General features: G+C 37.8%; 1 long non-coding RNA gene across 1 annotated transcript; it reads right to left on the minus strand.

The window, feature by feature from the left end:
• Window positions 1-2713: 2713 nt before the first annotated feature.
• LOC132680259 (uncharacterized) lies at window positions 2714-4233 on the minus strand. Its single transcript, XR_009610593.1, has 2 exons — window positions 4190-4233; window positions 2714-3036 (listed from the first exon to the last, which is right to left on the minus strand). It is a non-coding gene; the product is annotated as an uncharacterized LOC132680259 (long non-coding RNA).
• Between the last annotated feature and the right edge of the window lie 5629 nt (window positions 4234-9862).

Here is a 9862-nt window from a genome sequence, read left to right on the forward strand (position 1 = left end):
AAGCCTGTAGTGTGTAAAGATATTGAGCATAGTATAGCTTTTCTCCATGCGTAACGGGTGCTGTGTTCACATACGAGAGGGTTTTATCAAAGCAACTCCAAAGAATTAGCAGTAAAAAAGAAAAGGTGTATGTGCCCGACTAATTCTTCTAGTAAATAATAAAAAGACAAAATGAAAATCGCTTGGTGTCATTTGCTCTCAGCTGCTTATCTGAACACCTGGAGTTCTGATTTCTAACTCTCTTTAATATTAAATGATCTCGTGACCCATGGTATTTAACTTTCTGTGATTATCTAATCTGGGCTTAGGTATACATTTTGGACTATCTTGAGGGCATAGATGATACAGTTAATGGGAAATAATTGGTAGCCTCTAGGGCATCCGCAGCTGGCAACCACGTTCTAAGCGGATTCTACTTCAGAAACCAGCAAATCGCTTTTCCTTAAAACAGATGTGATGATTATCCATTTAAGATTGAGTGGTAAAGGTAAAAGCTAAAGAAATAATAAGAAAAAGAGTAATCTAAGTAAGGACGGCAGCTTCTTTGCAGGGGTGGATTTACAACAAACTATAAGCCTCCTCCAAGTCATGGGAAGGAAGTTGGTCATGTGTTCACATGATTTGATGGTTTTGTAAACTTTGGGAAAATTAAATCACGCAACGATGATTCACGGAGATCACTGTCTCTTTCTATCCCGATTTCCCTCCAACGTCCCACCCTCTGTTTTAGCCGACCATTAAAAGGCTACCGTCAATTTTCAACCGAGGGCCATCGGTTTTGCAATACTCTTGGTTTGGGCTTGGTAATTCAGGTTTATTCTCTGCTTTGTCATCACTTCCACGGTAAGGTTTTGTGGCTGATCACCACACGGTATAGGGAAGGCTTGCAGGAAAAGATCTACTTTCTTCTGTACCGACCTGTCCAGTCCAGAGATTCAGATGATTCGTGACATATTGTAAACAGGTCCCATAGCCTTGACATCAGAGCCCTCACATCAACCCTGATGTGAGAGGTGCAGCAGCCATGAAAGGAAATGGGATATGTGAGGACAACTCTTCCCACCCCCTAGAAATGCAGAATTGTGAGCTGAAGATTGTTGTCAGTGATATTTAAAACAGAAAAACAGAAATTTAACTCCTCTTGGTAATAATACACAGAAATGTGCGTGTGTACAGGTGTGTGTATGCATATGTGTGTGTGCATATATATATATATATATCATATATATCATATGATATATCATATATCATATATGATTATAGAAGGACCATACATTTTATTCCTTTTTTGACGGTAATTGCTTGGAATGGAATTGATGAGAATCCCCATGTTTTGGGGGCACAATCTCATAGCACCAGTGCATAGTTCAGGAGTGCTTTATGTTTTATGTACGCCAGCCTACCAAATCATGCCGAGCATATCTGATGCATTTTTTCCTAATGAAATCTGGCAGTTGTAGACAAAACAGCACCCAAATTGCTACCAGCTCAGCGAATAGAGTGAAGGGACAAGTACTGAGCACCTACACATATTAAGTAATAAATCAATACTGGATAAGAGTAATTTGATTACAAAATGGGGTAGCTCAGTGTACATGGAGATTTAAAATGTGTTTCAATTACTCTTGGGTATTCCCTAATTTCAGGATATTTTTGTATAGTTCTTCAGAAACACTAATCACACCAGGAATTTAAAGACATACTACTAAGGCAGACAACTAAATAGTCAAAATATTCTGCTTTTCTTTCCTTCTAGATTTTGTTATGTTGGTGATGCTTGCCAGCTGTTTTTTCCATTTAAATATTTGGTCTCTCACCTCATTTTGGATTTATAATTTTTATTCATTTCTCTAAGAGGTCCTTCCAAATTACAAACAATATGAAATGAGAGAAGTCTCAGATCTCCTAAGATCTAAATCTGTTCCTGCCTCGTGTGTATGTCAATATTGATAGAGCAGCTTTAAAGCCTGAAACCCACTGGGAAGCATCAATTGTTTTAATGGCCTGTCTTGTCTAACATACTTGAATTCCTTATAACTAATATATAATCATGTCTCCATTTTATATTCACCGCCATCATTATGCAGGGTTACGCTGGGCGTGTGCAAGTGTTGCTTTCATGCCGCTCCACCCTTCCTTCCAATCTCGATACAGGAGGATTTATCCTGGTTTGAATATTCCATATTTTAAATATCTACAAAACCTATTGGCATTTATCACTAAATCAGGCAAGGAAGGTCTGTTCCTTTTGTATTAATCACAAAAAACCCATGGCAGATTTTGACCGACCAAAACTTTGTCGTGGCAATATTTAAGACACTAACATTTTAGCTGGAAAAAAAATCTCTTCCCTGAGGATAAAGACTAATTCCCAAGCCATTTCAGGAAGAGGGTTTTTAGGATCTTTCTATTATTTAGATGTGTATATACCTGGAAAGTATTATTTTATTCTCTTGCCAAATCCTATTCCTATTTATGTTTAACGATTCTATTAATTAGGGTATTTTCAGCCACAAACAGAAACTCAAGGTATTTTCTGGCAACATAACTAGAAATCTGGATGTGAGGAGACCCTCAGTCATTGCACAATCACACAATGTGGGAAACCTGCAGGGATACTTTATAGATATAAGTGATGTAATCCCGTAAACTGACAAGAGTGTACAGATCTCTGATACCTTATCCAGTGAAACAAAACAGCAAATAACTCGACAAAGTTGAGGAATGGTTTATATTCTTCAGGCCACAACACGGAGAAGGGGCAGAATCAGTGGGAGTTTAGCCGAGCTGAGCTGAGTTCTTACCTAAGGTGGAAACGTTTGCTGTGCAGAAGCTGTGTATCTTGATGAGATACGATAGACGGTAGCAACTATTGAGGTCCCAGTAGTTCATTTCTGCTTTTATTTCCCTTGCCTTCTGAGCCATGTCAAGTAAGAAGTTGCTGAGGCCAAGGATGGATGGGCATTAAGGAGGGCACTTGTTGGGATGAGCACCTGCATGTTATATATATCAGTGATGGATCCCTGGATTCTACTCCTGAAACCAAGATCACCCTGTATGTGATATAACTTGAGAATTAAAAATAATAACAATAATAATAAAAATTAAAAAAAATAAAAGAGCTATTTCTCAATCCTAAAAATAAAAATAAAGTGGAAACGTATGCACTCTGGCAACAATTCACACCTTATAGCAATGAAAATGGCACCATAACGAGGAAAATGGCCCCAATCCCAATAGTCTTTAGAGATCGTGCCCCTTGATGGCAGGTATGTGAGGACACATTTAAAAGGTTTTATTTTATCTTTTTTATTTTTTATTTTATTTTAACCATAGACAACAAATCAAGTCATAGGTGTCATTTACAGACTCTGTGAATATATATATTTTTTGGATATGTAGAGTGGTAATACACTTTTTCTTCCACTGATTTCATGGAAGAAGGTACAGATAAACCAATAGTTGCACATCTAGTCTGTCACCTTTTCTACTGCTTTGGCATCACTGCCTGGAAGAATCCTTGGACTAGGAAGGAGCAGAGCCCCTCTTGGGCCCCTGCGTCATTTGGCCCCATCTTGCCGCAAGCAGCGCAAACTGCCCCTGGAATTCCCATAATTTGAAAGTTGGGTCGGTCACCTTCTCTCCGTGTCCCTGTTACTGTTCTCTGTCCCTCTCTATGTGATACTGCACTCGCTGCAGCTCCTAATTTAGCAGACTTTTCAATCGACCTTTTAGATTGTATTCATCCGTTCAAATTTGTTGGTGATGGATTTTTGAACTTCTATATTTCTTATTCTTTCTTTGATCTTGGTGTTTACTTTTTATTGTCTCTATTTTTTTTTTTTGCTCTAGCTTCCCGAGCTGAAAACTTTCTTCGTTAATTTAGAAATTTTTACATTATATATTTACTTAATATAACTCCCTTTTACGTACTGGCCTATCTTTATGTATATACATAGTGTTGTCATTTGATTCAAATTATGTTTAAAGTTTCTGTTTCTTCTCCATCTCAATGGGATAGAAATATGCTTTTTTAAAAGGTCTAAATGTTACTTCCTGTTATTTTCCAATTCCGTTGAATAATTACGGGTCTTAATAATACAAAATTTGGGAAACTTGCTGAAATTTTGCCTGTGGTCTAATGTATGGGCTAATGTTATTTGTATAACAGCTCACAGCATATACTCACTGTCTACTCTGTGACCGTGGTCCTCAGTAGAGGTGGGAGTGTTTCCTGCAGAATACTGTGGAAGTTCGTGGAGATAATTGTATTTGTCATAAGAATTTTGGTGGTTGCTGTGGTTTCCTGGGTGTAGTCAAGGGAAACTAAATATTCTGTAAGACAAGTGACAGTTGTGCACATATAATTGTCCTGTGTACTTCCTGTCTTTCTAAAGTTCTAGTAGACATTTTTGTTGGCTAAAAATCTGGTTAAGTCATTTGGGCCTAGACTCTAACACTATTTTACAGAGAAACCAAAGTCTTTTTGAATTATTTTAATAAATACTTTGTTTTTCAGGAATATAACTACCAGGATTTTTTTTTTTCTTTTTCAATGAATACAGTTAAGTACTACCAATGTAATTGTTCTTTCTTATATTTTCTAAATATCATTTTCCCCCCTCTGGTTTACTTTACTGTAAGAATAAAGTAAATAATATGTATGAAATACAAAACACGTGTTAATCAACTGTTTATGTTTTTGGTAAGGCTTCTGGTCAATGGTAGGCTATTAGTAATTAAGTTCCCGGAGAGACAACAGTTAAACAGGAATTTTGACTGCACAGGGGGTTGCCCCCCGCCCCCCGCAACCCCCCACATTGTTCAAGGCTCAAATGTATCATGTAAACTGAAGGAAAGTTTTGCTTTATTTGGATCTTTTACTAAGCACACGCACACCTTGGAAAATCACATTATCAGTGGAAAGCTGCTTATACTATTTGAGTTGTATTCTGTATTTTTAGCAGCCATATTCACCTTGATTATCCATAGATTTGTAAACATCTAACTATTATGTTCCAGGGCAGTCACGAGCATATTCACATCAAAATATGTGTTAACTGTATTCTAAATTACTTGGCCTAGTTCCTCCTTTATATGACAAAGCCTTATTGATTTTGTTTTAAACATTTCTAAAAAGGTAAGTTATGTTATCTGTAATCCTTTTTCCCTTTCTCTGGATATTAATTTTTGTTTTTGTTTATTTAAAAGGGGAGGGGTGGGATTGACAGAATTGAAAGTCACTTCTCTATAGTACACGAAGTCCTAAGTGGGTGTCGGCTCCCTCGGGGTAACTCTGTGATGTTAGAGGCATCCAAGAGCGGTGAGAGATTAGATACGCAATTTAAAATGGAGCGACATTCCAGGTCAATTTCATCATGCTTAATGATGTGAGAAATGAAGAAAAGTAGAAGAATTTAGTTCCCCTTGCACCCTTGTAACCTGTTAAATAGGGCCTGGCTTAAAAGTTTGTCAGAGGTCTCCCATGGAACCCAAGGTTTATTCTTGCCTCCGTAATTAATTATCTCATGTTTTTGCAACTGATGATTTCCTTGTCTCCACTGAATTGCATGATCCTTTATCATAATGACTCTCTTGCTCATTTTTTAACATACCCATTGCCTAGAACATCATAAATGTTATCTTTTTAATGACAGGCAACATAAACAAATTCTCACGTGAGCAAAACTGTGGTTATGGACTCTAGTGGATGAGTATTGGGGAGGCTTATATAATTTAAAGAAGAACCAAACAACGTAAGCCTCAGGGAAATCAGAAACCTGAGTAGCACCAGTCACTTTCAGAGTCTGTGTTGTGGAGAAGAATATTTATGATAGTTCCAATTTGGGTCGTTGTGTCTTTGCAACAACCAGGCATTACTGAGGAAAAGAAAAAGGAACACTGTTAGAGGCTTTGGAGAAATTGCTGAGAGCTGGGTAGTCGCTCCAATTTGTGTCTATTGTAAGAACTCAATAATGTTTGTTTAATAGATGAGTAAATAAAAGAAAAGACTGTGGGCAAAAATGTTCCCATGAGTTAATGCTTTACATTTTTTTCCTCTACTCCAGCTCAAGAAAATGAAATGTATAAAGCTAACATTGAATGAAAGCATTTTACTTATACATTTTTTATTTACATTCATATTAAGCGTATCCACCATGACTGAAAGGTGGAAAGGAAATTATTTTGAGTACACAAAGGAAGTATATTTTAGAACTTGGAACTGTCATCACAAATTGATAAAAGAAAATATTTCACAACTGACTACACATTATTTTCCTCCAAATATTAAGTTTCATTGACACTTCATGGTGATAAACACTTTACAAAATCTGATTAGAAAATGAGGTGGGTCACACTTTGTGTAGCATAATCTTAGACCAAAAATGGCATTCCATTTCTTCCTTAATAACCTAGTCTCCAAAGCCTGATATCTCATAGTGGTATAACTCATTCTAATAGGGTATTTATATAGGTTAGACTATCTTATTTCACCACAGTGAATGCTATCGGGGTACGTAGCAGTGTAATTTGGAATTGTTAAACTATGATTAAACAAAAAAAGTACTTAAAACTCTCACTATTTGACAAATTTAAAACTTACATGTAAATGGAAAGTGCAAATTATGACCTAATTTTAAACAGATTATTCCGATTTAAACCTACCATAGTTTCCCTTTGAATATAAAACTTTGTGTCCCCTTGAACAAAGCACAAAAGAAAGCATTTGCACAAAACAAAAGGGTCGCTGGGCAAACCATTGACAACCATGGTCCATGGACACTTCATCGAGAGTCAGGAAGAGTCGGCGATTTCGTCCTATTGGAACCCAACAGTTGACGCCGCCACGTTTCCACGAGTGCTCAGAACCCAGAAGACTCCTGAGTCAGAGCTGAAGCATAGTCAGTTCCTCACAGCAATCACCGGAGCCGAGAATCAGCATTTCTGCTGCACTTCTCTGAGCTCCCGTTCCCAGGGGGTAATTCAAAGAGGCCCAAGCAACACCTTTACCCATCGTGGATTGCGTGAAGGGTAGAACTCTGAGCTTAAAAACCCGATTAATGTATGATGGGGAGTAAGTCTGCCTGACCCAGGAATGTGAGAGCCCTATGAGGAAACCTTCCCCCCAACTTTTCCTTGTGTCCTAAGCAGAGGCGCCGAAGTCTGAGACCAGAGAATGCACCTGACAAAGTGCTGACCTGTTAGTTCTCCTTTCTTCTTTCATAAATGGTGTCATGGCACTTGATCTCTGGCAGACAGGCTTACTGTGAGTCAAACAACATGGCTTAAAAAAAAAAAAAATTCTCCGCAGAGTACTGAGAATTCTTGTAGAGACTTCTCTCTACAAAAGGTAGAGGGTCCTTGCAGGAGGAGTGAACATATCCCCCATAAGATCATTTCTCACGGGTTCTGCTTATATTGACCTATTTCTAAAATCTACACTGGGCTTTGCTTTTTATATCACTTCCATGTTAGAATTGCTTCTTCTCTTACTTTACTGAGATTTACTTTTGCATTAATACAAAACTGTTCTTTTTACTTTATTTTGTGCATGCTGTATTGATCCAAATAACTTCAGATAAATTTCAGCCCCCTCCCATCAACCGAAGACTGTATGATAAAGCTCCACATACGATCTTAACCAACTAATAATGTCCAAATTCATGTGCATCTTGATTTATCTAACCTGAAAAACGACTTTGAAAATACTAATTTTAGAAACTCAATATTGCCAAAACCTCCTTGCTCTTTCTTCTTCTGGATTTAAAAATAGATGTTTGAAAGAGATAACCTAGATTACTCTTCTGTCTAATATAGTCACCGTTAGCTACACCACTGAGAATTAGAAATGTGGCTAGTATAAATGAGCACCGGAATTTTAAATTTTATTTAAAGCTAATAAAAATTTAAATTTAAAATTAATGCTCAATTTGGTTATTTGAAAACTTTTACACGTTTGGAATAAGTGGGGCAGATGAATCTACTTTTCCAAAGTAAATTTAATGAATTCTAAATACAGACCAAGTATTTCCCATAAAAACTGAGCGTCTAAAACGAGATATGCTGTAAGAGTCAAATACAGAGAAGAATTTGCAGGAAGACATTTGGAAATTACATATAAGGTTTTCAGTGTCTTGGATGGAGCTAGAAATTTTGGGCTATGTGTATTCTTCAAACAGCTGGGTATTCTTTATTTCTGCATCTTCTGCTAAGATCTCTGTGTGGCTGCATTCAGTTATCAGGAATCCGATCAAATGTTTTATATAATTTTGTTGAAGTAACCATGAATATCTTTCAGTTTTATTAAATATCTCTTAAACACTTTGAAAATCATTTCACTAATTAGTGATTCAAAATCTAAGTGATTTAAACTAATCCAATTGGATTAATCTGTGTTTTACCTGATTACGATTCTAAACCTCACCATTGTTAATCGTATTTAAACATTTTTTTAAAATAGTTTTTAATGTTTATTTATTTTTGAGAGAGAGAGAGAGAGAGAGAGAGAGAGAGTGAGCATGAGCAGGGGAAAGGCAGAGAGAGGGAGCCACAGAATCTGAAGCAGGCTCCAGGCTCTGAGCTTTCAGCACAGACCAGGATGCGGGGCTTGAACCCACGAACTGCGAGAGATGGAGACCTGAGCTGAAGTCGGACACTCAACCAGCTGAGCCCCCTAGGCGTCCCTGTTAATGGCATTTAAATCACCTTCTACATGGAAGCCGCAAAACTATTTCTATGTAAAACCTGGTAGCACTATTAGGCCAAAGAATAGTGCTACACCCACTGCATTTATAACTTATAAATGGCCTCTGTAACTTAATCCCCTAATTCCATTTTTAAAATACGAAAACCAGAGAACCATTTAAAAATGTCATTTTCCCTCTGGAGAAATTTCTGCGTTCTCTATTCAACTGGATACTGTATGGAATCGGTTGAGACGTGCGCCAACACAAATGCAGACGTTTAGAAACGGCCAGTTTGCCATGCACAAGGTCCAGACTATCCCATAGTATGTTTCAGGTCCTGGCCACCCAGGGAGAAAAACCTAGGGCACTGGCTGTGGCACCCAGCCTCCCTTTGCCCCTCACCCCAGAAAACCATCACTCTTCTTCTCGCGGTCCTCTCACTGAACTTCCAAGAGAGACGCTTGACCATAATATGGAATTCAAAACCAGAAGAGTGTGACGTCTCCGATTCCCTCGATTTGTGTGCTGTGCACATGTATGAGGACAGGAGCTTCGGCAGATGGAAAAACAAATAGAAACAGCGAGGGCTCGTCCGTCACCGCGCATTTGTTTTTTTCCCTTAAACACTCCGCTCTGCCATCGACGTGCTTTCAAGTTCATTTTAAACTACTTTGCTACTACCGCTGCTGTTGTTTTCCCAGGTAGCTGTAACTCCTTTGGACCTCGGCTCTCCCCTACGGCCGAGGTCCTTTCGCCTTTCGCCCGTCACACGCTATGATTTACACACCTATGTTTCAATGTATGATGAGCTGATTTTGTAATTATTTTATATTCCTGAACATCTTCAGGGCGCATTAAATTCACCGCTGTCGTTGTGCACGGAAGTTCGGTCATTACTCAGTCGTGGCAGGGAAAAAAATAAAAAGAAATAAAACTTTGCCATCTGCTCTAATTAGTTTAAGTTGTCATAATAGACGAGTTAATTTCTGATAGCTCCCAGATATGAAAGTTGAAATATCTCAGCCTTTTGTGGAGAATGCCAAGTTTAAAAGTTTTAAATATTTTCTTTAATAAATTGTGGATATTTGATGGCTTAGGAAGTATTTCCCCTTTCTTCTGTTTAATATACTAGAATTCTATTCTTCCTGTTCTAGCTTTAAATATAATTGAGTGTG

This window comes from Panthera onca, chromosome A1 (assembly GCF_046562875.1).
Source record: "Panthera onca isolate mPanOnc1 chromosome A1, mPanOnc1 haplotype 2, whole genome shotgun sequence".
NCBI classification, from domain to species: Eukaryota; Metazoa; Chordata; class Mammalia; order Carnivora; family Felidae; genus Panthera; species Panthera onca.